Below are 25,251 nucleotides of genomic sequence, written 5' to 3'. Positions count from 1 at the left end.
TTCAGTCTTAAAATCCATCTGAAAATGGTAAGAACAAAAGACAGTTGTGAGGGTTTCCAAAACAAATTATTGAAATTTGTCATTAAAATGGCAAATGCAAATGCAGTGTGGGCAAGTGTAAAGTGACGCACATCGGAGCCAAAAATCCTAAGTTCACATAAACACTAATAGGGACTGACCAGGAAAAAGGTCGTGAAGTTGTGATGAATAGATCAATGAAAATCAGCTGTGAGAAAAGCAAATTTTATACTAGGGATAATTAGGGAAGGGACTTAAAATAAAACTGCCAATATCTTTATGCCATTATTCAAATCTATGGTGCAACCATGTTTGGAATACAGTGTTTGGTTCTGGCTGCTGTGCCTCAGAAAGGGTTTTGTATGGTTGAAATAGGTTCGGTAATAAGCAACCAAACGATCAAGGGGCTGGAGTGACTATCCTATTAGAAAAGGTTCCAACATTTGAAGATTTTTGGTTGGGAGTACAAGGGAAGGGGAAACATAATAGAGCTGTGTAAAATTATGCAGAGTTTGGAGAAAGTGGATAGATAAAGGAATTTTATAAAGAGAGTTTTCTTCATCTCTCAGAATACTAGAATCTGCGGTCACCTAATGAAGCTGAATATTTGAAGATTCAGGACAGGTGAAGTACTTCTTCATGCTGCACATTGGGAAACTGTAAAACTCAATGGCACTTGGATCACTTTAAAAGGCTAGACTTTGGTGCACTTGATGGACTTGGAGCCAGATCTAGCAGGTTCTTCTTCTGTTTTTATCCTCAGAAATATGAAACATGGTCCAGATTAAGTTATGCACATGTAGGTCTGATCAACTTTGATAGGTGAGATAATGCATTTGGGAATGTTTGATTTATGAAATAAACATTCAAATGCAGCCCACAGGAAAAAATGTCAAAACAACAAGGCTGCTCCCTGTTCCATCAGTCACTCAGGGTTCAAATTCATTTTCCTGGCTCACTGCTGCTTTTTAATGTGTGCAATCTAACTAGGTTGCTTTCTGCTTGCTATCAATAAATCCCACATCCACTCTCCATTAAGAGTTACAGGTAGGTAGCTGTGTTGGTCTGCCATAGTCAAAACAAAATAAATAAATAAATAAATAATTCCTTCCAGTAGCACCTCAGAGACCAACTAAGTTTGTTCTTGGTGTGAGCTTTCGTGTGCATGCACATATTTGATTTATGAAATAAACATTCAAATGCAATCCACAGGAAAAAATGTCAAAACAACAAGGCTCATGAAAGCTCATACCAAGAACAAACTTAGTTGGTCTCTAAGGTGCTACTGGAAGGATTTTGTTTTTGTTTTTGTTTTTTCTCCATTAAGAGGTGTTGGAGAGTTACTTTCCTGCATTTCACAGCATGTTATGATAATGAGCACAATTAGTGATGACTATTTTCATTTCATATATTTATTGCTTTGTTTGGCTAGGGTGAGATTCATATGCCAATACTGCAATATCTCGAAAGAAAGTTCAAGGAACATTAAAGAAATCAATGAGAAATCAACAGATCAATGAATCAAGCATGAATGAGTGCTCTCTCTCATTGAATCACAGAGGGATAGTGTAATTAGTGTGTATCAGCAAATACAATATTGCAACATTGTAAAGACTAAGAGGGATAATGTGCATATAGATTAGGGTTCATCAAACACATGGAGTATTATCCTGAAGTTGGCAGACAGATATATGCATGTATCTCTTATATATGTGTATGGTGTACACACAAACACATACAGATATACATAAACATAGAGATGAAATGAAAAAGAGAAAAGAAAAGTTATAGGTCATGAAATGTAGGAGGTCCACTGGCCAATATATGTTTGTTACCTTTCTATGTAAAGCTTACACAAATACAACATAAGAAACGAACTATTCAAGACAGTGGCAATTGTTGCTGCTATCTGGGTAGCAAACTATGGTCAGCTAATTTAACAGCTGCAGGGAGGCATTCCTTCTGCGGTGCATGGGTCACTTCTGATCTTACATGCTTTTGAACTTTGTATAGTAATAGCCTTTTGGTCTCATTCTTTTCATTCCTCCCTCCCTTATTTCTTCTGCTTGTAAGCTGCTCAGAGGACTTTGCATTATGGTGCTGAGTTGTGGAGGCTGCCATGGGGTGCCTTTGTGTCATATCTGGAAAACTTTGGCAAAAGCCCTTGCAATTATGACAAAATGTGGAAAAAGAGGATGGCATATACTATGTCATCACACAGTGCAGGATGTAAAATACCTGGGCTTTTTGTTTTGTTTTGTTGTTTTTTAAAGGAGGGAAAGTTGAAGTATAAAGCCAGGACAATGGAAAGGCTTGCAAAAATAAAATCAAGCCAATACTGAGTTAAAACAATTTACTGCCCCAATGACCACCATGTAAGGTGTGGGAGCTGTAGTTGTTAGAACCTGGATCTCTCTGATGCCACCACAACTCCAGAGGCAACAGGTGCATGCTCCTCCTGTTATCAATGCAGTATATTATTTATGACCATTTACTTACTTATTTTATTTTTTATTAAGTTTATATACTTCCCTTCATCCCAAGATCACAGGGTGGTTTACAGCATAAGCTATTAAATATTACACACACACACACTTTTTACAATGCAGCTTAAATTTTTTTTAAAACACCTATCGATTTATGGCCCACTGATGCTTGTGTTGCTTTGGTCCATAGTCTAAGCCTATTTATTATTCCACGAAAGCGCTTCGTTTAGCACATATTGGTGATTACCACTTTATTATGTTACGGCTTCGCGCTTGCCACGTTTTTATTAAACACGTTTCAGTTTATGATGGAGAAGGAGGTGGTATTCAGAATTCGCCTAACGCATCTCTCAGGAACAAAAGTCGTTCGGCACAGAAACAATGACCTCATGCCCCTTTCGGCTACACACACACACACACGTAACGGCTGTGGCTGCTTTATTGTCCCGCTGGGGCTGCATTACAAACGAGTTTCCTTTCCCTTGCTCTTCCACACACGCAGAAGTGAGGAAGGAGAGGGAGGGAGGGAGGGAGGGAGAGGGAGGACTACAATTCCCAGTGTGCCTTTCGATAACTGCTCGAACAGAAAGGGAGGAGGGAGAGAGAGAAAAGTTAGGAGCGAAGGAGCAGCGCTTGGAATCACCGAGGCCGCTGTGCGCATGCGGGCAGGAGCCCTGGGAGGGAATGCCAGCGCAGGAGCTCCTATTCCCAGAGCGGGTTTACGCCCGGTTGTGCGCGTGCGGACCCGCGCCGCCTTAGGAGCGTGCGCTACGCGATTTGCGCGGCGTTATTGTGAATGGCGGGGGGGAAGGCGGGGTGTATTCTATGCCTTGTATGCATGCATGCATGTATGTGAGTGTGTGCGGTAGTTGGTAGTGGCGGCGGCGGCGGCGGCGGGAGGAGGATGATGTCAGCCTGCGAATGTCAACAATGTAGCGATTGAGGGGAGTAGGCGGCGTTCCATTGGGAAGAGCGCGAGCCACCGGGAGAGTCAGTGGAACCAACAGGACGGGGGCAGCAGCCGCAGCAGCAGCAGCAGCCGCCGCAGCAGCAACAATACGACGACGCCGGGCTGCGAAGAAGCGCGGAGCTGCCGCCGCCGCCTCCGCCACCGCCTTCGCCTTGTGCACAGAAGCCCCCGAGTGCTGCAGCGGCAGAGCAAGCCCTGCGTGGCTCCCCCCTGCCACCTCTCTCTCTCTCTCTCTCCCTGCCTCCCCCCACATCCCTTTTCGCCGTTGCAGCCTCTTCTTCCTCCACCACCGCCACCCTCTTCCACTTCCCCGCCCCCTCCCTTTTATATGTCTATATCCATTTCTATCCCCCCCTCCTTTTATGTCTATGTATATGCATGCCTATATGCGCGTGTACATAGGCATATCTAAAACTCCTCCTGTGCAAGACTTCGCTTCGCGAGGCAGCTGGCTGTTGTTTGCATTTCATTTTATTTTTTGATCGGAGAGCAAGTCGGTATGTGACCGGCGCCTTCTTTGAGGCGCACATTTTTCTACAGACCACCTCAGCGGCCACCGCGAGAGCCCTCAGCGAGATCCAGTTTGTTTTGTTTTTTTTTAAAGACATATATAGATAGATATATTTCGCCCCCTTCCCGACGTTGGCAGGGAAAGGACCGGTCGCTTATTGAAAGTTGCGTGGATGAGAAGGTGAGTCTCGTTCTCTCTCTTTTTTCTTCTCAGGATGGGAGGACGGCGAAGTTTGGCGCCGTGGGTTATCGGGGGTGGGGGGTGGGCTGCTTTCCTCGCGGCGGGAGGGAGAATGTGCCTGCGCTTTATTTCTCTGCCTTTGCGCCTTTGTATTCTGGCGGGAGACCAGCCTCGTTGATCCGGAGGCTTCAGAAAGTCGAGACGTTGCAGCGCGGGAAGTGTACACGAAGCGAAGCCAGACCTGTTGTGAGGAGGCGGACGGTCGTGTGTCGCGCTCCGAGAAGATCTGGTGTGTGTGTGTGTGGATTGCGACCGGCACTGCTTTGGCTCTGTTGGGAGTCCCGCGCAAGGGTGGCTTATATAGGTGGCTGGGGAGGAGCGAAGCGGAGGGAGGGTGTGTGTGGCGTGGAGAGGGTTAGGCCTGCCTTATACAGTGGGCATTTTTTAATTTCATTAAAGCTTCCGTCCCAGCGCGCCAGGGAAAAAGTGGTGACTGCCCTGTGCATGCCCGGGGATGGGTGTTTTGAGCAAGCCGCAGGAGGAGGAGCTCAGGGTAGTAAGTCGGAAAGCGGGGAAGGGGAGGGGTGGAGTGGAGAGAGAGCGACTCTTGTTTTTCATGCGAGCAGCTGTCAGATTGCGAGGCCTTTTTAACAAACTGGGAAAGAGGGAAAGGGGAGTTGGCAGGCAAATATTCCCTGGCCTTGCACATCTACTTTCATGAATTCTCCCCTTCCCCCAAATGTGTCTCCGGTGCATTCCAGTTTTCCTGTGTTGCTGCAACAGCGACTTGATGGTTCTCAACTGGGGTTGGGAAAAGCTTGTGCAGAACCTGGGAATGCCTTGAGACAAGTTCTAAGAAAGGAAGAGGTTGTGTTGCTGCTGCTGCTGAGGGTTGCTTCAGGTGGTGCTGAATAGTGAGCGGGCAGAGAGGAGATGGGTTTCTTTTTGTGAGCTTGTTTTGTTTGTTCAATCTGGGTGGCTAAATGCTTCCTGCCAGATCCTTATTAAAGCTATCCAGCATGGGCAAGGCATGCAAAGCTGCTCTCATTATACCCGCTGCTTCTGCCCTCATCTTCCCATTGGGGTTTCCTATTCATAAGTCGATACGGATTGGGGATGTCATTCTGGTCAGCACCTCAAATCCTTTCTTGCCTCCCCTTCTCCCTCCCTTTCCTTCTTCGGGGCATACCTTAATAGGAATAACTTTATGGTGCATTGCAATGAAATGAACACTTTGGGAGTCAATACTACATTGCAAGTTCCTGTGTATTCAAAGGCAGTGTCCAGTATTATTCTGTTGATTGCTTTGAAGAGAAATTTATGTTTTGTTTCCTCCCAGAGAGAGATCTGGAACATGCATTTGAGAAAGTACTTGGGTCACTGTGCGAGTGTGCATACTTAGGACATCAAAAATGATTGCTTCATTTATAGCGTCAGGCTGCCAAATCATTTAATTACTGGAAGTGCCTTGTGGCAAGCAAAACTCTCCTTTAAATTATTTGTGACAAACGTTGGAGGATGCTTTCTTGTAACACAAAAGATTGTGCCATAGGTTTTTTTAAAGAGTGGTTTCTATATCAATTTAATCTGTTGAGTTGCACAGCAAAGGATAATTACTTCCCAACAAAATATCTCACTTGCCTAGTGGGTTCCCAAAATAAGATAATGCCAAATGAAAGACCACATTTTTCATCTGTCTCTCTCTATTCTGTATAAAGTTGGAGAGAGATGTTAACGCCGATAATTATTTTCCCAGATCATTAAAATGTAACATACAGACCAGGCATCTTAACTGCAAAGGCTTTGGCTGTCATGAAGTAAGCTAAGTGTGAAATCATGCCTCTCCTTTTGTGGAACAGGCTATTTTTGTAAATCACCAGGCGTCTTTCTTAAAACGCTTATTGTGAGATCATTGGGCTTTTCATTACTGAGACACTGGCAGATTTTGAGTAAACTTTTTTTCCATTTTAGATGATCAGGATGTGGAAGTGACACCTTCTTACACGGAGGGGCCATAGTTTAGTGACAGAGAACATCTTTATGTGCAGATAGTCTCTAGTTGAATTTTTTGCCATCTCTAGTTAAAATGCTTGAGATCCTGGAGAACTTGCCAGTCAGAGAAGGCAATGCCTGGGACAGATTGGCAAATAGTCCAACCTAGCATACGAAGTCATATTAAAAGAGTGCTAAATTATCTTTACTGCCAAAGGATAACATTAGCATTTTATTGTAAGAAAATATGATTTTAGTAGAGACAATACATAGTCATGTGCTGCCAGGGCCGTCTTAAAGGGATCGGCCGCCCTGGCGCGAGGATCCCTCGGCGCCCCCGGTGGGCCGCCTCTCCGCCCACCTCCCTCGCGCGCTGGCCGCTCCTCGCGAGGGGGGATGGGCGAGCGGGAGAAGAGGGGCATGGCGCTGCAAGCCGGCCGCCCTCCGGAGCCCCAGCTGGAGTGCTGGGAAGGGCGCGCAAAGCCCTGCGCCGCTCCAGTGCCACGCCCCTCATCCCCCGAGGGGCAGCCAGCGCGGGAGGGAGGTGGGCGAGCGGGGGATGAAGGGCATGGCGCTGGAGCGGCGCGGGGCTTTGTGCGCCCTTCCCAGCACTCCAGCTGGGGCTCCGGAGGGCAGCCGGCATGCAGCTCGCCCGTCGGTGCGCGAGTGCCCGCCACCCGCCCATGGGTGCGGGTTGGGGAGGGGGCGGCCGCTATGCTGGCGGGCTCGCGGGGGTGCCCCTGGGGGGCCTGGCGCCCTGGTGCACTGCGCCACCCAGCCCCTATGATGAGACGGCCCTGTGTGCTGCCTAATCCTGTTCGTGCTTATTCAGAAGAAAGCCCTATTTTGTTCAATGAAAATTTTACTCTATGTGCTTTTGAATGTAGGCCAAGACTGTACTTCTGTTCATACTTACCAGGGAATAAGTGTACTGATCAGAATTGGACTTGTTTTCAGTAAATATGCAATGGATCGGTCTGTAATGGTCCTAAACCCTAAATACGAGCATTTTCCTATGTACTGTAATTTTAGGGAGAAATTGTACCAGATAGAGGACACGTGTGTACCTAGCACAACATAATATATAGTGTGTATATATGTAGTATAGCACAGTGATTGAGTGGCTTGGCTACAAATAAGAAATTCCTGGTTTGAAATTTGCCTCTGCTTTCATTAAGTCATGTGCCTTTCACTATGCCAATTCATAGTGTTATGAGCATGAGTCGGTTGGGTATTGGGCTCACATGAACCCTTCTCCCCTGTCTTCCTTTGACCTAGCTGCAAAAAGGCAATTGGAAGCTTCAACTTCCACTTCCACATTTTAAACTAACCAGAGTTAGTTACATATGGATTTAGGGGAATTTTTGTTTGAGTAAACTGTTTCTCTCCCCCCCCCCCCAAATAAGCCAGAATCATGCTATTGCGTATTATACTGGCTTGTTCTAAAACCATAGTGTAAAAGTGAAAACAAATTAATTTAATAAAAAGTAGCTCCAATCCTCTCCCTATATCCATACCAGGGAGCAAGAACATGTGAGCCGAAGTGTGATAAATGTTAAAGCAGGCATAGGCAAACTTGGCCCTCCAGATGTTTGGGACTACAGCTCACATCATCCCTAGCTAACAGGACCAGTGGTTAGGGATGATGGGAATTGTAGTCCCAAAACATCTGGAGGGCCGAGTTTGCCTATGCTTGTGTTAAAGCATATTTTAGTATTTCACCACAACCCCAGCAAATATAGGCATGGCTTGACCTACAGCAGGGATGGGGAACTGGATCTGGCTGGTGTTTCAGATCATTATTTCTCCCATCCCACTCCATGGTCAAGTGGACAGTTGGGCAGGGCCACAATGATGTTAGATAAGCCCCTCATCTTTTTGTCCTCACGGTTTGAAATTAAATATTGCAGTCAAAGACTCAACCCATAAAGCACGAATGATCAGCTGATGTTGGGTACTGTGAAGTTCTGTGCCAAGGGCTTCAAAAGACCCCCAAGTCAGCTGATTGTCACATCTTGTCACACACTTGTACATAGCACTTTGCACAGGCCTTTGTAGGCACTGCTAATCAGGAGTGCCGCCAAACAGTACATCACTTCAGCTGAGCCACGTCTCTCATGGTGTTGCGCATGCATGGAGCAGATGAACATGACATGCTCAAAATGGCCTCATGAGCCAAATGGGGAAGTGTGATTAGGCCCACAAGATGAAGTTCTCCATGCCTTATCTTTATATTGTGTTTTATAAATGGCAGGTGGCGCTGTGGGTTAAACCACAGAGCCTAGGGCTTGCTGATCAGAAGGTCGGCGGTTTGAATCCCCACGATGGGGTGAGCTCCCGTTGCTCGGTCCCAGCTCCTGCCAACCTAGCAGTTTGAAAGCACGTCAAAGTGCAAGTAGATAAATAGGTACCGCTACAGGTGGGAAGGTAAACGGCGTTTCCGTGCGCTGCTCTGGTTTGCCAGAAGCGGCTTAGTCATGCTGGCCACATGACCCGGAAGCTGTACGCTGGCTCCCTTGGCCAGTAAACAAGATGAGCGCTGCAACCCTAGAGTCGTCCGCGACTGGACCTAATGGTCAGGGGTTCCCTAAAGCCTGCTTCACTCATTATGATTCACTCGTGAACATTTTAACATGGAAGTTTGGTGTCAATTTTTTTTAATGAGTAACTATTGTTATTACCTATTTGAAGCTTATTTAAGTTCAACACACATCAAATATACCCCCCCCCTCAATTTTTTTAATAGAGATGTATCTGAGATGTTTAGGTCAGCATTGTAGCTTTTGGGATATGGCAATGAATAGATTTTAAGGAAACATAGCTAAGAAAACAAAATGCTAATACATTTTAGCCTGTAAACAGTAAATAATACTCCAATTATTTTTTCCAATGAATGCCAAAATTGTAAAACGATGCCAGTTCTGCCCTTTTGTAAAATACTTCCTCACACTGTAGCCCAAATTGAGATATGTCGTTGTCAGGAACCCCCCCCCAGGGCTGCTGGAGAAAGCGAAAGAGCATTATAATTACCGAGATCCTCCTAAATTATATTCCAGCGGGGAGAGTTCTCAAGGCGAAGATTCCTCCTCCTCCTCCTCCCCCCTGCATTCCTCAAGTGGTGAGACGCCAGCAGAAGCAGGAAGGAGGGGTAGAGGCGAGACGATGAAGCAGCCTTATGGCCGGGGGGAAGGCTGGGGGGAGGATCAGATTCCCACGCCCAGAAGCAGGGAAGGGAGGGGTCCACATCGGATCCCACGCTGGTTTTGCTGGGCAAGGAACAGGAAGTAGTTATTCCTGGGATCTGTCTAGTCAGGAATGGACGTGTTTCTTTTGCTCTCACTGTACATTTTTTGAGCACAATAAAGAACTTAGCTTAGAAGTTCCTGTGTCTTGGCTTCACTCATGAACAGCCACTGAACGTCGTTACAGCATCCCAGGAATCCCTGCTGGCTGTTTGTGAGAGGTTTTATTTTCTTTTCCCCTTTGCCTCTTATCTTTTGGCTGCTACCGGCAGACGATGAGCACGGACGAGCAGGGGATGGCAGAGGCGGCCCAGCAGATTGCAGCATTGCAGAAACGAGTGGGGGATTTGGAAGCCTATGCAGTGAAGGTTAACGCCCGACTGGAAGAGAGGGAGAACCAGCTGGCAGCGCTCCAGCAGAGGAATGGTGAGCTACAGACCCATGCCGATAGGCTCAGCGCGCGTCTGGAGGAACACAGGCAGCTGAGCCAGGGGGGGCAGAAGGCACCGGTTGGCCGTAAGTTGGGGGCGCTGGTGAGCAAGTTTGGTGGGGACCCCGGGAATTACTTGAATTTTAAGACTGAGATAAAGTATGCCCTGAAGCTGCAGGAGGCGGAGTTCACCAATGACGGGGAGAAAGTTGCATTTGTGATTTCTCACCTGGAGGCGGAGGCCAGGGCGTGGATCAGGCCTTTAATTGCATCAGAGGATGCTGCTCTGCAGGACCTTACACAGTTTTTTGATGCTATGGATGCGATGTTCACATCCTCGGTCGAGAAAGATGTGGCCAGGCAGGAGCTGCTAGCGCTCAAGCAGGGAGCCATGACCGTGAGAGCTTATTGGTCAAAATTCTCAATGCTCTGCCATACCTTGCATTGGGACTTATCATCCGAACAGAGCCAAGCCTTATTTGAAGCGGGGCTCAATGAGGAAGTGAAGGACGAGTTGGCACGTTGTCCTAAGCCGAAGGACATGAATGAACTGATGCGGAGCGCTCTCTCCGTGGGCGTGAGGCTGGAGGAGAGGGCGCGTTTGAAGGGATCGCACAGGGCGGAGCGTTTCTTAAGCAACCGTATTCCAGGCAGTTCCGGCCATGCGCCCAGAGTACAGCAGCCAGAGCCGATGGAGATTGGGGGGGGCGCCTGTGAAGCCTTCCCAGGGGCCTGGAGCGGGGCGCAAGGCTGAAGGCAAGGCGCCTCGGACGGGTCTCAAATGCTATGTCTGCTCCCAAACGGGGCATTTTGCGAGATCATGCCCGCAGAGGAGGGGGTGGCAGGGCATGGCAGGAACCGTTCAGCCTGAGGGGGAGAAGGTGGAACCACAGGGAAACGAGGCAGCCTGGCTGGAGAAAGGAGGGGCCAGCAGCCAGGCGGAACGGAAGTGAAGGTGCCCCGGCCAGAAGCGCCCAAGCCCAGCATTGTGGTTAAGGTGACGCTAGAGCTTCCCAACGGTCACCCCGTGGAGGTGGAAGCCTTAATTGACTCAGGTGCCAGTGCAGATTTTTTCAGCAGAGACTTTGCCTTGGAGCATCAGTTGCATCTGCTTCCATTAGACTTTCCGTTGCAGGTGACGACCATCGATGGAAGGAAGTTGTTGGGAGGGGAAATTGCCCATCAAACCCCTCCAATGCGCATGAAAATAGGGAGGCATGAGGAAGTAATCGCTTTTAATGTCACCACCTTAGCAGGGCCGCCCATTGTACTGGGCATGAGCTGGCTCAACCAGCATGACCCGGTGGTGGCCTGGCACCAGAGGTCACTAACTTTCGGATCAGCACATTGCATGGGGCATTGTCTGGGTGGAAGGAGTGACTACAATGGCAAGGTGTTGGCAGCAGCGGTCCAGATGTGTGGGGGTGGAGTACTGCCTGAAATCTACGCAGAATTCGCGGAGGTGTTCAGTGAGAAGGAGGCCGATCGGCTACCACCCCACAGGCCCTACGACTGCCAGATCAACCTGGTGCCGGGAGCAAGGTTGCCCACGGGGAAGCTCTATGCCATGTCGGATCAGGAGATGGATGAGCTCAAGGAGTTCATTGACAAGAACCTGAGACGAGGGTTCATACGGGAGTCCCGGGCAGTAGGAGGAAGTCCTGTGTTCTTCGTGGACAAGAAAGACACCACCCATAAGAGACTGGTGGTGGATTATAGATTTTTGAATTCCTTGACGCAACCCCTCACATTCCCAATGCCCCGCATCGACGACTTGTTGACGAGAGTGCGCGAGGGCAAGATTTTCACTAAGTTGGACTTACGCGGAGCGTATAATCTGATACGAGTGCGAGAGGGGGACGAGTGGAAGACTACCATGTTTACCCCCCTGGGCAGCTATGAGTATTTAGTTATGCCCTTCGGTTTGCAAGCGGGAAGCCCCTGCTTCCAGGCCTTCATGCATCACGTGCTGGGTCCTCTCCTCTACAGGAACTGTGTTTGCTATTTGGACGACGTCCTGATCTACTCGAGGAACGAGGAGGAGCACGTGCGTCACGTCAGGGCGGTGTTGGAGAAGCTGCGGGAGCATAGGCTGTACGTCAAGCTCGAGAAATGCCAGTTTCACACCAGAGAAGTGGACTTCCTGGGTTATCGTTTAACCGACAAGGGGTTGGCCATGGACGGCGAGAAGGTGAAGGCGGTGCTGGAGTGGAAGAGCCCTAGGAACAAGAAGGATGTGCAGCGGTTCCTTGGGTTCAGCAATTTCTACCGCAAGTTCATTCCCAACTTTGCCAAGGTGGCGGGGCCCATAACGGACTGTTTGAGTGGCAAGAAGAAGTTCGTCTGGTCGGAGGCGGCCCAAAAGGCGTTTGAGCGTTTGAAGAGGGTGTTTGCGTCGGAGGAGCAGCTGGTGCACGTGAACACGCACGCTCCACTCAGGGTGGAGACAGATGCCTCTGACCGCGCAATTGGTGCCGTGCTTTTGCAGCAAGACAAGGCCGGTGATTGGAGACCGTGCGCTTTCTTCTCGAGAAAGTTGAACAAGTCTGAGCGCAATTACACAGTGTGGGACAAGGAGCTGCTTGCCATTTATGCGGCCTTCAAACAGTGGAGGCACTTTCTGGTAGGGGCCACGCACCAGATACAGGTCTGCACAGACCACAAGAACTTGGAGTACTGGCGCACGGCTAGGGTGCTCAACCAGCGGCAGATCAGATGGGCAGAGTTTTTTGCCGGTTTCCATTTTAAGATCCAGTACGTCCGGGGAGAGCAGAATGTCAGGGCGGATGCCCTGTCCAGGAAGCCCGAGTACTTGGCAGACGAAGGAGCCCCGGAACCGAGACATGTCTTCAGTCAGCAGCAGTGGGCCTGCGGGGGGACCTTGGACCTTAGGGGGGAAATTGCCAGATTGACCAAGGACGATGAGTTCGCCCGCAAGCAGCTGCAGGAGCTTAAGGAGGGCAGCCCAGAGGGAGACTTTGCTGAAGGGGAGGGGCTGCTTTTCCGCAAGGGGGCAGTGTACGTTCCAGATGGGGGGTTGCGGGCCAAGGTACTCAAGCAGCTGCACGACACCCCCACAGCAGGTCACTTTGGTCAGCGAAAGACGATGGACCTGGTAACCAGGGACTTTTGGTGGCCAGGGGTGAGGGAGGATGTAAAGGAGTATGTGCAGGGGTGTGAAATGTGTCAACGGGCCAAGGGGGAGAGAGTTGCACCAGCGGGGCTGTTGGAACCACTGCCCACGCCCAGGGGGCCTTGGGAGGTAGTTTCGGTGGATTTCATCACCGACTTGCCAAGGTCCCAGGGGCAGACGGCGGTGTTGGTAGTGGTGGACTTGTTCACCAAAATGTGTCACTTCATAGCTTGCCCGAGGGCAGTGTCAGCAGAAGAAACGGCCAAGCTGTTTCTCAAGCACGTGTTCCGACTGCACGGCCTGCCGTCGAGGATTGTTTCGGACCGTGGACGGCAATTCACCTCTAGGTTTTGGCGCAAGCTCATGGACTTGCTGCAGGTGGAGGTGGCTCTGTCCACGGCCAGGCATCCTCAGACCAATGGCCAGGCGGAGAGGGCCAATGGGGTGTTGCAGCAGTATCTGCGTTGTTACGTGAACCAGAGACAGAACGATTGGGTGGACAAGTTGCCACTAGCAGAGTTTGCGTACAACAACGCAGAGCATGTCACCACAGGGATGAGCCCTTTTATGGCCAACTACGGGCGGCATCCTCGAGCTTTTCCGGGCAGGGACGAGGAGGTCCTGGAGGTACCGGCGGCGCAGGAGCTGGCTGGGGAAATGGTGAGGGTGCATCAGCAGCTAGTTGAAACGCTGGAGAGGGCCAAGGAGACCTACAAGAGGGATGCGGATAGGCACAGGAGGGAAGGGGAAAGCATTCAGGTAGGAGACAAGGTGTGGCTCTCGTCACAGGGATTGCCCATCAGGAGGGGGTGTAAGAAGTTGGTGCACCGAAGGTTGGGGCCGTTTGAGGTAACCCAACAGGTTAATCCAGTCACCTTTCGCTTGAGGCTGCCGGAAAGTATGCGGATTCATCCCGTGTTTCATCGTGCCCTCTTGTCCAAGTATAGGGAAGGGAGCCGGTTTCATAGGGAGGCCAGGGAGGAGGTACCAACACCGGTGTTAGAAAAGGAGGATTCCTACAATGAGGTTACGGAGATCCTGGATTCCAGGTGGAGGGGAAGTGAACTGGAGTATCTGGTGGCATGGGAAGGGGAGCCAGAGTCCGAGAACACATGGGTACCAGCAGGCACCATCTCGGAGGAATATCTAGTGCATGAGTTCCATGCCTTGTTTCCACATAAGCCCAAGCCGGCGAGGGGCTCGTGGGAGGAGGTCTTTGCTCCCACGGATGACAGTGAGGAAGAGTTTTGGGGTTTCCGGTCTGGTGGGGAGCGGGACGACACAGAAAGGGAGTCAGAGTGGGAAGAGGAGGTCCCGGAGGGTAATGAGGTGGAGGTCGGGTTACCCATGGGTTTCCAAGACATCTTCGCCTCCACGGAAGACGAGGAGGAAGATTTTAGGGGTTTTCCGGTATCGCCCCTCAGGGGGGAGGGAGGCGAACTAACAGAGGGAAACGAGGGGGGAGTACAGCAGGTGAAGCCCAGAGCCTCGGGGGAGGAGGGGGGCTTTGAGGGGGGGGTGGATGTCAGGAACCCCCCCCCAGGGCTGCTGGAGAAAGCGAAAGAGCATTATAATTACCGAGATCCTCCTAAATTATATTCCAGCGGGGAGAGTTCTCAAGGCGAAGATTCCTCCTCCTCCTCCTCCCCCCTGCATTCCTCAAGTGGTGAGACGCCAGCAGAAGCAGGAAGGAGGGGTAGAGGCGAGACGATGAAGCAGCCTTATGGCCGGGGGGAAGGCTGGGGGGAGGATCAGATTCCCACGCCCAGAAGCAGGGAAGGGAGGGGTCCACATCGGATCCCACGCTGGTTTTGCTGGGCAAGGAACAGGAAGTAGTTATTCCTGGGATCTGTCTAGTCAGGAATGGACGTGTTTCTTTTGCTCTCACTGTACATTTTTTGAGCACAATAAAGAACTTAGCTTAGAAGTTCCTGTGTCTTGGCTTCACTCATGAACAGCCACTGAACGTCGTTACAGCCGTTGAAAATATTGGATGCTTGACATCAAATTCTTAGTGTAAAAGGGACGGCGTTTTGTTTTGTGTTTCTTTTTCAACTCCCTGCTTTACAAGCGTGGGAATAAGAGTAGGGATTGTATGTTGGTATTCCCAGTTCTGCAGATAACTTGTTCTGTGACATGCTTCATTTTCTCAAGCTGTACAGGTAATGCCTACAGCGATGTTATAAAGATGATTGATGTTTTCAAGAGAGTTAAGAGATCTCTTGATGAGCAAATACTGTAGAGGTTCAAGCAACAGTTGAGGCAAACTCCAGACCTAATTAGCTTTTGGAAGGTATGCATTCATATGCAATTGTAGGCAGGAGAGACAGGTTGAGGTGTGGAGGGATGACTACACACTGCTTCTTAACTTGCCACTAGAGAGCCTTGTGGGAAACTTGCAGTGCAATCCTGTGTATGTTCACTCAGAAGTGAAGTTCAATAAAGCTGTGAATAAAATTGCAGCCTTAATCACAAAACCCAAAGTTCTGGGTTTGTCCAGACAAAGAAATGCACGTGTGACCTTTTGTGAACAACCTCTGTGTGAAAACAGAGCAGGTATTATTGCTTTTTCACCCAAAGACAAATCACAGGGGATATTCTTACAGGGACTTTTCAGGATTACATGTTACTTAAGTGGTGGCCCATGTATAAAAATGCAGCATAGGCACATTCAGAAATGGATAAGGTGTGGGGTAAAATTGTTGCATACTTCAGCTGGGAGCTTAAGAACTATACAACTATTTACACATGCTCAATGAACCTTTGGTTTGGTATTTTTGAATGGCAGCCCTCCCCCCATCTTGGGTGGCAAATGTAGGGGATTTTCAAAAACAGTTAAAGTGATAATGGCAGTTGGGAAGGGAGGGGGGTTTGCTGTTTAAAGAACACTATTCAAAAGTTTGGCTCTGCATGGACACATGTCGTTGAACATATTTAAAGTAGATCTTTGATCCCAGACTTGATATGGAAGAAACTGCTTTGGATTATATATCTGCTTTTACCATTCTCAGTTTTGCAGCAGAGGTCATTATATGAACTTCCCCTTCTTGGAGCTTCTGCAATAATTATGAGTTAAGCCAAATTTCTTTGGAGTTCAGACTTGGCTTCTGATTGGTTCAGCCTTCCTATCATTGGTTCTTGCCACAGCTATTTCCAGCCCCTTCTCTTTCTTATAAAGTTGAACAGCTGCTGTTGTAGCTTTCATTTGACACCTGAATTCTGGGTGCCAAGACTCTAGGAAATATTGTCTTCAGTGTCTTTCATAAAGACCCTGGAAGCTACCTGGAAAAATACAATTCCTAGGGATTTTGCTGCCTAAAATACTGTTGCTGTATGAGTGCCTAACCACAGTACCGGTAATTCTTATCTGGAAGGAATGGGAATAATGAAAAGCTTTGAGGAAAGCAGCAAGCCTTGGGTATTTTTCATATTCCCAGTGACATCTTTGAGAGCATAACCCAACATAGAATTCGGAAAGGGTCCAAATTTGAAAGAGTTAATTTGGGCCCTATTCCAAGCCAAGATAAATTAGCTTAGTTTAGGTGATCGCATTCCAGATTTGGTCTATTGCTAGTGGCTTGGTTTGCAGGTCACATCACTATGGTTTAATGTGAACAAGCACTACTCCCCGCCACACTGACAAAAAAGCTAGCATCATTCATGGTTTGTTTCCTCCAAACAAACCAGAAGTGGTAGCAAATGTTTATGCTTAGCTTACTATTTGTGGTTTGTTTGGAGGAAACAAACCATGAATCTAGGTTCAGACAACATGATAAGCCAGGCTCTTGCTTGCTTTTTCTGTTCCATGACAGTAGCAGGAATCAGGGAAGAACACTGCAAACTTTTCAGCCGTGTTTGTTCACATCATACCATAGTTTGTTTAAAACAATGGTTTATTGTGACATTTGAACTGGGCCAGTGACAGAGACTCTTCAGTGCTCATATTTACATGAACATGGGTCATGCCTCTATCTTTGTCTTGAGGATATTCATCTTTTGTTTGTCACCAAGCCTTGGTATTCAGAGGTAATAATAGTCTATAAAAATAATGTAGCTTACTAGCTAGAGGCAGTATTTGATAAAAGTATGTTCAGATACATAATATGAGAAGGAACCTTGCAGATACTTGGCGCTGTAATAGGAAATTTGCTGAGCATGATAGCTTTGATATGATAGCAAACTATAGTGTGTGATCATTCCTTCATATACATTCCTGCAGTAGATATTGAACTAAGTAGAGCTACTTTGTATGGGTTGTTTGGTACATGGATATATGATATAATTTGGCAATCTACATGGGAAGTAGATTTTTTTTTTGTACAGATTTGTTAATATGGTGTAACCTTCAGTGAATTACCACTTGTAAATGTATATGTATTTGAATTGTTATTGTAGGTTCCTAACGGTAAGTTATTCCATATTGTGATTCTATTAAAGGTTGATAATAAAGGATATTAAAGGTTGAGCCTCCAGAAAGGGAGGATATGAGCTCGAATAAATGAACGTGTATGTTCTTGTATAGCAGTAGTGAAGCGTTGCTATGCTTTAGGTTTACCTGTAAGTATTTAATAATGTGTTCCACTAGGATATAGCTAACAGTTTCATTGTTTCACTTCGAAAATCCAATTCTGTATACCCTCTGAAATACTGAAAGGGAATGTTTCAGCTTGTATAAAGTGATTCAGTAATACTACCTCATACCAATTCAATATTTGATGATAATGTCTTGGCATGCAGAATTTATATATCTGGTTCCGTCTTTTATGTGACCCCATATGATGCATCTTCTGATTAACGTAGCCTTTCATCAGCTATAGCTGTACCAATTTCGTTGAATGCCCTGTGGTGTTAGGGAGTAAATATAATATGCTACACTGTTAATTTGGCACAGATGTTTTAAAATAATTGAACTTCCTATGTTAGCAATATAGACAGACCCTGCTTCCATTAGTGGATTTCAAAGAACATAATGGTTTATCCTGGAATACTTCAAGTGCCCATTTTCCCTTTCTGACATCTGCATACGGTTTGCTACAACTGTGCTAATAATGCCTACTCAGCTCTTGCAAAACTTGGTCACTGTTTCTTCTGTTCTGAGCAGAACAAAATAAAATAAAATAAAATAAAAAGAATCTTATGGCAGCTGCATAAATTAAGTATTCATTTTGAAGCTTGCCTCAAGAAAATGTAAAATGTATGAGCATAGCCAGCTGAGTTGCAGCATGCTCGTTTTGCTTTCTAGTCAGACTGAAGCATCTTTGTAGTGTGTTGAAAAGCGTCATACTTAGCCTGCCACTGCTGGAGTTGAAATGATAATTTTAGAGCAAGCGAGCAGAGGAATGCATATAAATTTCTGTGTGATCAATAATGAGCTCAAATTGAAGCTACTGGCTTAGTACAACAATTACCAGCATTGACAGAAGAGCTATTGAATGAACAATGCATGCAAATCAAAAGGCAAAAGGGGTAGCATTTTAAAAAACAACAACACAGAAACTAACCAGTTTGGTGATATGTTATATGAGTGACATATAATGTTTGTAATCTTCTATGGAAGGTTGAAAAATGGTTACTCTTCACTTGCTCATTGAGACTTTGGGTAGTCCAGTTTTCATACTTGGGTATGCTGCTATTTTCCTGCTATAGAAAATGACTTTAAGATAATGCTTTTTACACATACAATGATACTATGCATGCTTTCCTGGAAGTAATTCCCTGTGCATTTAGGAGTGCACTTAGTATCACAGCATTTGTCATCCTAAAAGAAGAATGAATTGGTATAGTAATTTCCTACTTGGCCCTAAACCTGAAGCCTCTACAATTTTTGTACATGTGGATAATATTGTTTCTGTATTCAAATTACTTATCCTAACATATTCAGATTGAAATTAATTAAGAATACTCTGAAATCACTGTGTCCTGAACCCCTGGCGTACCTGGTGGCAAGTCATCCCTAGTGTATACAGTCTCCGAAAGTGCAGTTCCATAGAACTCCTGAAACATCCAAGGCAAGGTCCATCCACATGGGCAGTTGAGCAGACACAGCACCTCAGCTCTGCTTCCCTTTTATGTGTGTTGATTGCAACTTCTGGGCTTGACGAAGCATGTGACTCTCACTTAGGCCTGCTCTAGCTGAGGAATCTCCCAGAGCTAGTGAGCTGGGCTGTGGGCCTGTCTCTGCCTCCTAGAGTGCATCTCCTACTGCTCCCTACACCTCAGAGCTGGTTGTGTTTGTGGAGACGGGGACCCCTTTGGCTCTGGTGAAGGATCCTGCTCCTCTGGTTTCTGGGCAGTGACCCCCATCCTCTTGCCACCCTGTGAATACATTCTATGAGTTTGGCTCTGGGTTGCTGTAGCACATTCACATAGTGGTCAAAAAGTAAAAGAATGGCTCTTGCACATTATGGAGTATAGCGATAGTGAGGAAATATACTAGCATGTATCTGCTAGTTTTTTTTACTAGAGCTGTCCAACATGTATTGTGAAGCTAAACTGTGGCTGGGGTGAGGAGCCTGTTAGGCAAGATCTTTACTTCTCTCTCCATGGACCAACTCTCATCTATTCATCTCCCCACTTGTTAATGTTGACCAGCTTAGATGGGGGAAGGGGTCTGCTTGACAAGCGCACTCCCTGCAGGGAATGTGCTGGGGAAGGCTCACCCAGCAGGTCTGAACCTGGCCCATCAGCTGCTATCACCCAGCAATTTCATCTGATGGACAGTGACCATGGTTTGGTATAAATGACTTTGAAGGCCAAATTGAACCTCCTGGTGGGTCAGGATTGGCCTGCGGACTAGCAGTTCCTGTCCCCTGGCTTAGAGCGAACAAGTAAGCGTGCTCATGCCTGGCTGCCTTCCTTCTCCACTCCTGCTACTTTGGTTTGGAGTGAGATCTGTTTGGTTTAGAATGAAACGAACTACAGGTTCAGATGTAATGCTTTAGCCAAACTAAGGCTTAGCTCCTAGTAGCATGGTGGCTGCAGGAATGGCAAAGGATTGAAGCTGCCGTGATTTTCTCCCTTGGACTGGTATGTTTGTTCATTCATGCTAAGCCAAATTTTAGTTCAGAGTTATGTGTGAACCAGGCCACTGTATGAAGAGGACTGAAAAGGTTAATAAATTGCTATAATCCTGTTGTTTGCAGGTCTATAGTTTTAAGCCTGAGTGAAGTAGCAGCAATATGTGCAGATTGTGTCCATCATATTACTGAATAATTCCAAGTGTTTCCCCTGCCTCTGAAAAAACAATCCAAATCCTGTGAATTGGGTCTTCGAAGTCAAATGGCACTATCTTCTAGTATGACTAAATTCCAGCATTTTTCTTTCTAGAAATAAACCTTTATTCTCCCAATTAGGAAGTCATTTATTAACTAGAGCAGTGTTCCTCAACTTTGGGTCCCCAGATGTTTTTGGCCTACAACTCCCATCATCCATGACCACTGGTCCTGCTAGCTATGGATGATGGGAGTTGTAGGCCAAAAACATCTGGGGACCCAAGGTTGAGGAACACTGAACTAGAGTATTTGATACTGTAAGTGTTCCAAGTTCAACAAAAGACTCCCAACTTTAAAAAAGGAAGTGCATTTTACAGCCCGTGCAGTAAGTTGTGCTCTGTGACAACAATTTCAGTTTTGAAAATAGAGAAGTGGCTCAAGTCCTTTGTTTGAATAAATAAGAAAGCTAAGACTAGTTGACTCTTGAAACTCAACTGCAGCTGCTAATTATAACTCACATTAAAATATTTTGAAAAAGAAAATATATGCAAGGTTTGAATAAGGAGAATAGAACTGTAAGTTGAAGGTTGTTCTGAATGCTAGTGTGTGTGTGTGTGTGTGTGTGTGCGCGCGCGCCTGCACTTACTGAGTGGGAAGGGTTTTGCGTGTGTGTGCATTTAGCGTATTTGAGCCATTAAAAAATGTCAGCAGTTTCCTACAGGCAGCTCTTGCTGACTCACATGTCTGCCTGCAGCACAAGCTACCTTTAATTTAAGCCGTGCACAATAGGAGAGCACAGACTCAAAGAATGTGAGAGAGGTGTTTTGTTGCTCAAAGGCTATTTTTAAGTTCCCTTTGCTGCGGCAGTTTCCTTCCTCATTAACACAATACAACTTTCTTCTTCTTCATTTTAACATCTTCAGATTGCTCTTTAGATGCACATTTCAAGCAAAGATGCCCACATTTGCTGCACCCCTGCGGATGTGGGGTGGCTCCTACTGATGTTTTGTAGAATGTGTTTGTCTGTCTTGGGGGCTGCTCTACACGCTGACAGCACACCTAGGTTAAACGTTGAAAGCATATTTGCCATAGAGATTCATTTAATCCTTTACCTGATTACAGCAGCCATGTTTCAAAACATATTTATCTCACTTACGCTTTTCAATTTTAGATACATATGTGCCTGTACACCCCCCCCAAAAAAAAAACCCCTCCAAACCACACAGTGATCATAGGTGGTGAGTTTCCATGAGGGTCTTGCTGGCTTTTATGCCTATTGGATAATTGCAGATCATTACTGCTCTTTTCTCCTTTTCCCCTTTTCATTTCTTTCCTCCCCTGTTTTCTTTCTTGCCAAATGAATTCCTCATTAGTTACAACAGTGAATCTTGATTGCATAGGTATCTGAGTACACACCTGCACAGCAGTTTTTCATGTTGTCAGAACAACTAGAGAATTCCTGAACAGGCTTTTCTTGCAGCGTTCCTCTGTGTAGCACTGTGCCTTCTGGCCAGTGGTCCCACAATGGAAGGCTGTTCATTTTATGAATGGACAGGTGAATGCATGTGGCCTGCCAGAATTCAGTGCACTGAAAAGTTCATATCTGGTCCCCTGTGATCTTAGGCAGGCATAATTTCACCATAGGATGGTGACCAGCATGATGCTAGTTCTAACTGTCAGGAGTAGATTAAATCCCAAAGTCTCATTATGCTCCTGTGGATTCAGCTTGTTTCATCTTTCCCAAACGGTTCTATCTGTTGACATAAGAGCCTTCCTTCCTTTATAACAGAATGAATAGTTGGTACATACTTTGAGTTCTGTCTGCACAGGTTCTACATCTTGGTTGGCACATGGGCTGCTGTCTGAAACGCTCTTACCCAGCATATTTTTTGCTTTAAAAATTGGTTGCACTGGAGGCATGCAGAAGTATAGTTGAATCCATGGGATCTGTTCCCTGCATGAGCATGATTGGTATACTAATATCTGCATGATGTCAATGGTTTGTGGTGAAAGCCCAGGGTGCCTTTGCCAAAAGTGTAAGCTGCTCTGTTTGTACTGGTATTCCATTACACTGGTATTGCCTCACCAGGGGAGCTGGTGGCGCTGTGGTCTAAACCACTGAGCCTCTTGGGCTTGCTGATCGGAAGGTCAGCAGTTCGAATCCTCACAACGGGGTGAGCTCCTGTTGCTTTGTCCCAGCTTCTGCCAACCTAGCAGTTCGAAAGCATACCAGTGCAAGTAGATAAATGGGTACTGCTGCGGCAGGAAGGTACCGATAAATTGTGTTTCTGTGCGCTCTGGTTTTCGTCACGGTGTCCCGTTGCTCCAGAAGCATCTTAGTCATGCTGGCCACATGACCCAGAAAGCTGTCTGCGGACAAATCCAGCTCCCTCGGCCTGAAAACGAAATGAGTGCCGCTACCTCATAGTCTCCTTTGACTGGACTTAACCATCCAGGGGTCCTTTACCTTTTATTGCCTCGCCAAGGTCTGCAAATGGCATTTAATATTATAATGTTGTTGTTCAGTCGTTCAGTCGTGTCCGACTCTTCGTGACCCCATGGACCAGAGGGTCAATATTATAATACTGAAGGTTAACTAATTGTTTAATTGTTCTCCCTTTACAAGAGTGTGTTGCTTATGATGTTGCAGGTCAACTGCTAGATTTTAGGAGTGATCCCACTTCTTTTCTAGATAGCAATCTAGAGGCTAGGACTGTATTATTATTTTTTACTGCCTGCAATATTGTAATGAAGTTGGCAGCACCTAGGAGTAAGAGCTTTCACACTTATGGCACACAGGCTGCCAATTGGGATATGACATATTAATTCACAATGAGGCAGATAACATTAAAGCAGGCTTCACCAACTTGGTGCCCTCATATGTTTTGGACTATGGCTTCCATCCACCCCAGCCAGCTTGTCTCTTGCTAAAGTGCAAAACATCTGTAGGGCCTCATGTTGCAAAGGCTCACTAAATAATGGAATCTCTCTCAAAATTTTGAAAACATGTTTGTTTGTTTTTAAAGAATAAAAATGGTTGGGAAACCTTTTGTTATACCTTAATTAAAACTTAATAGGGTTGCCTCTTACCGGATAAACACTGCTTATTATTGGGCTACACACAAAGCAAAACCAGTTGACCTGAAGAAGCAAGCATTAAGAACCAAATTGAATTCCCTTGTTTTTAGACAACTCTTGTTATGTCCCTGCAATCCATTTGACTAATGATGAAGAATGGGAGGGAGGCAGTCATTATTATGGAAGTGTGGAAGAAGTGAAATAAATGGGTGTTCTTGGTATCCTCCACTACACAATGACTCATTGGTTTCAGGAGGTTTTCTGCTTCTAATAATAAATCTGTACAAAAAAATCTTTAAAAATCTGTGGTGTAAGTTCCTACTCATAGTGAAAGGCTGGAAAACTTTACATGAAGGAGCACTCTTTTTTCTTTTAAGCCAATCAGTTATTTATTACCGGTATTTCTTTGGATCACTGCCCCCTTCATGGATCACTGCCTTGTCGTGGCGAAGGGGCTTGAATTACTCAGGGAAGCTATGAGCTATGCCGTGCAGGGCCACCCAAGATGGACAGGTCATAGTGGAGAGTTTGGACCAAACGTGATCCACCTGGAGGAGGAACTGGCAACCCACTCCAGTATCCCTGCCAAGAAAACTCCATGGACAAAGACAACAGGCATATAAAAGATATGACGCTGGAAGATGAGCCCCTCAGGTCGGAAGGCGTCCAACATGCTACTGGGGAAGAGCGGAGGACAAGTACAAGTAGATCCAAAGCTGATGAAGCGGCTGGGCCAAAGCCGAAAGGACACTCAGTTGCGGATATGCCTGGAAGCGAAAGGAAAGTCCAATGCTGTAAAGAAAAGTATTGCATAGGAACCTGGAATGTAAGAACCATGAACCTTGGTAAGCTGGATGTGGTCAAAAATGAGATGGCAAGAATAAACATTGACATCCTAGGCATCAGTGAACTAAAATGGACGGGAATGGGCGAATTCAGTTCAGATGACTATCATATCTACTACTGCGGGCAGGAATCCCGTAAAAGAAATGGAGTGGCCCTCATAGTCAACAAAAGAGTGGTGAAAGCTGTACTGGGATGCAATTTCAAAAATGATAGATTGATCTCGATACGAATCCAAGGCAGTCCTTTTAACATCACAGTAATCCAAGTTTATGCACCAACTTCCAGTGCTGAAGAAACTGAAATTGACCAATTCTATGAAGACTTACAACACCTTATAGAAATGACACCAAAGAAGGATGTTCTTCTCATTATAGGGGATTGGAATGCTAAAGTAGGGAGTCAAGAGATAAAAGGAACAACTGGCAAGTTTGGCCTTGGAGTTCAAAATGAAGCAGGGCAAAGGCTAATAGAGTTCTGTCAGGAGAACAAGCTGGTCATCACAAACACTCTTTTCCAACAACACAAGAGACGACTCTACACATGGACATCACCAAATGGGCGACATCGAAATCAGATTGATTATATTCTCTGCAGCCAAAGATGGAGAAGCTCTATACACTCAGCAAAAACAAGACCTGGAGCTGACTGTGGCTCAGATCATCAGCTTCTTATAGCAAAATTCCAGCTTAAACTGAAGAAAGCAGGAAAAACCACTGGGCCAGTAAGATACAATCTAAATCAAATTCCTTATGAATACACAGTTGAAGTGAAAAACAGGTTTAAGGACTTAGATTTGGTGGATAGAGTGCCTGAAGAACTGTGGATGGAGGCTCGTAACATTATACAGGAGGCAGCAACGAAAACCATCCCAATGAAAAAGAAATGCAAGAAAGCAAAGTGGCTGTCCAATGAGGCCTTAAAAATAGCGGGGGAGAGAAGGCAAGCAAAATGCGAGGGAGATAGTGAAAGATACAGGAAATTGAATGCAGATTTCCAAAGAAGAGCAAGGAGAGACAAGAGGGCCTTTCTAAACGAGCAATGCAAAGAAATAGAGGAAAATAACAGAATGGGAAAAACCAGAGATCTGTTCAAGAAAATTGGAGACATGAAAGGAACATTTCGTACAAAGATTACCACAATTAAGGACAAAAGTG

General features: G+C 46.3%; 1 protein-coding gene across 1 annotated transcript in view; it reads left to right on the top strand.

Moving 5' to 3' along the window:
• Positions 1-3,539: 3,539 nt before the first annotated feature.
• BACH2 (BTB domain and CNC homolog 2) overlaps positions 3,540-25,251 on the top strand; it is a 195,045-nt gene continuing 173,333 nt past the window's right edge. The window contains exon 1 of the mRNA XM_033143437.1: positions 3,540-4,165. The gene's annotated coding sequence lies outside the window, so the exon portion shown is untranslated. The remainder of the gene's footprint in view (positions 4,166-25,251) is intronic.

This window comes from Lacerta agilis, chromosome 3, assembly GCF_009819535.1.
Source record: "Lacerta agilis isolate rLacAgi1 chromosome 3, rLacAgi1.pri, whole genome shotgun sequence".
Classification (NCBI taxonomy): domain Eukaryota; kingdom Metazoa; phylum Chordata; class Lepidosauria; order Squamata; family Lacertidae; genus Lacerta; species Lacerta agilis.
This window is presented reverse-complemented; position numbering and strand designations above follow the sequence as displayed.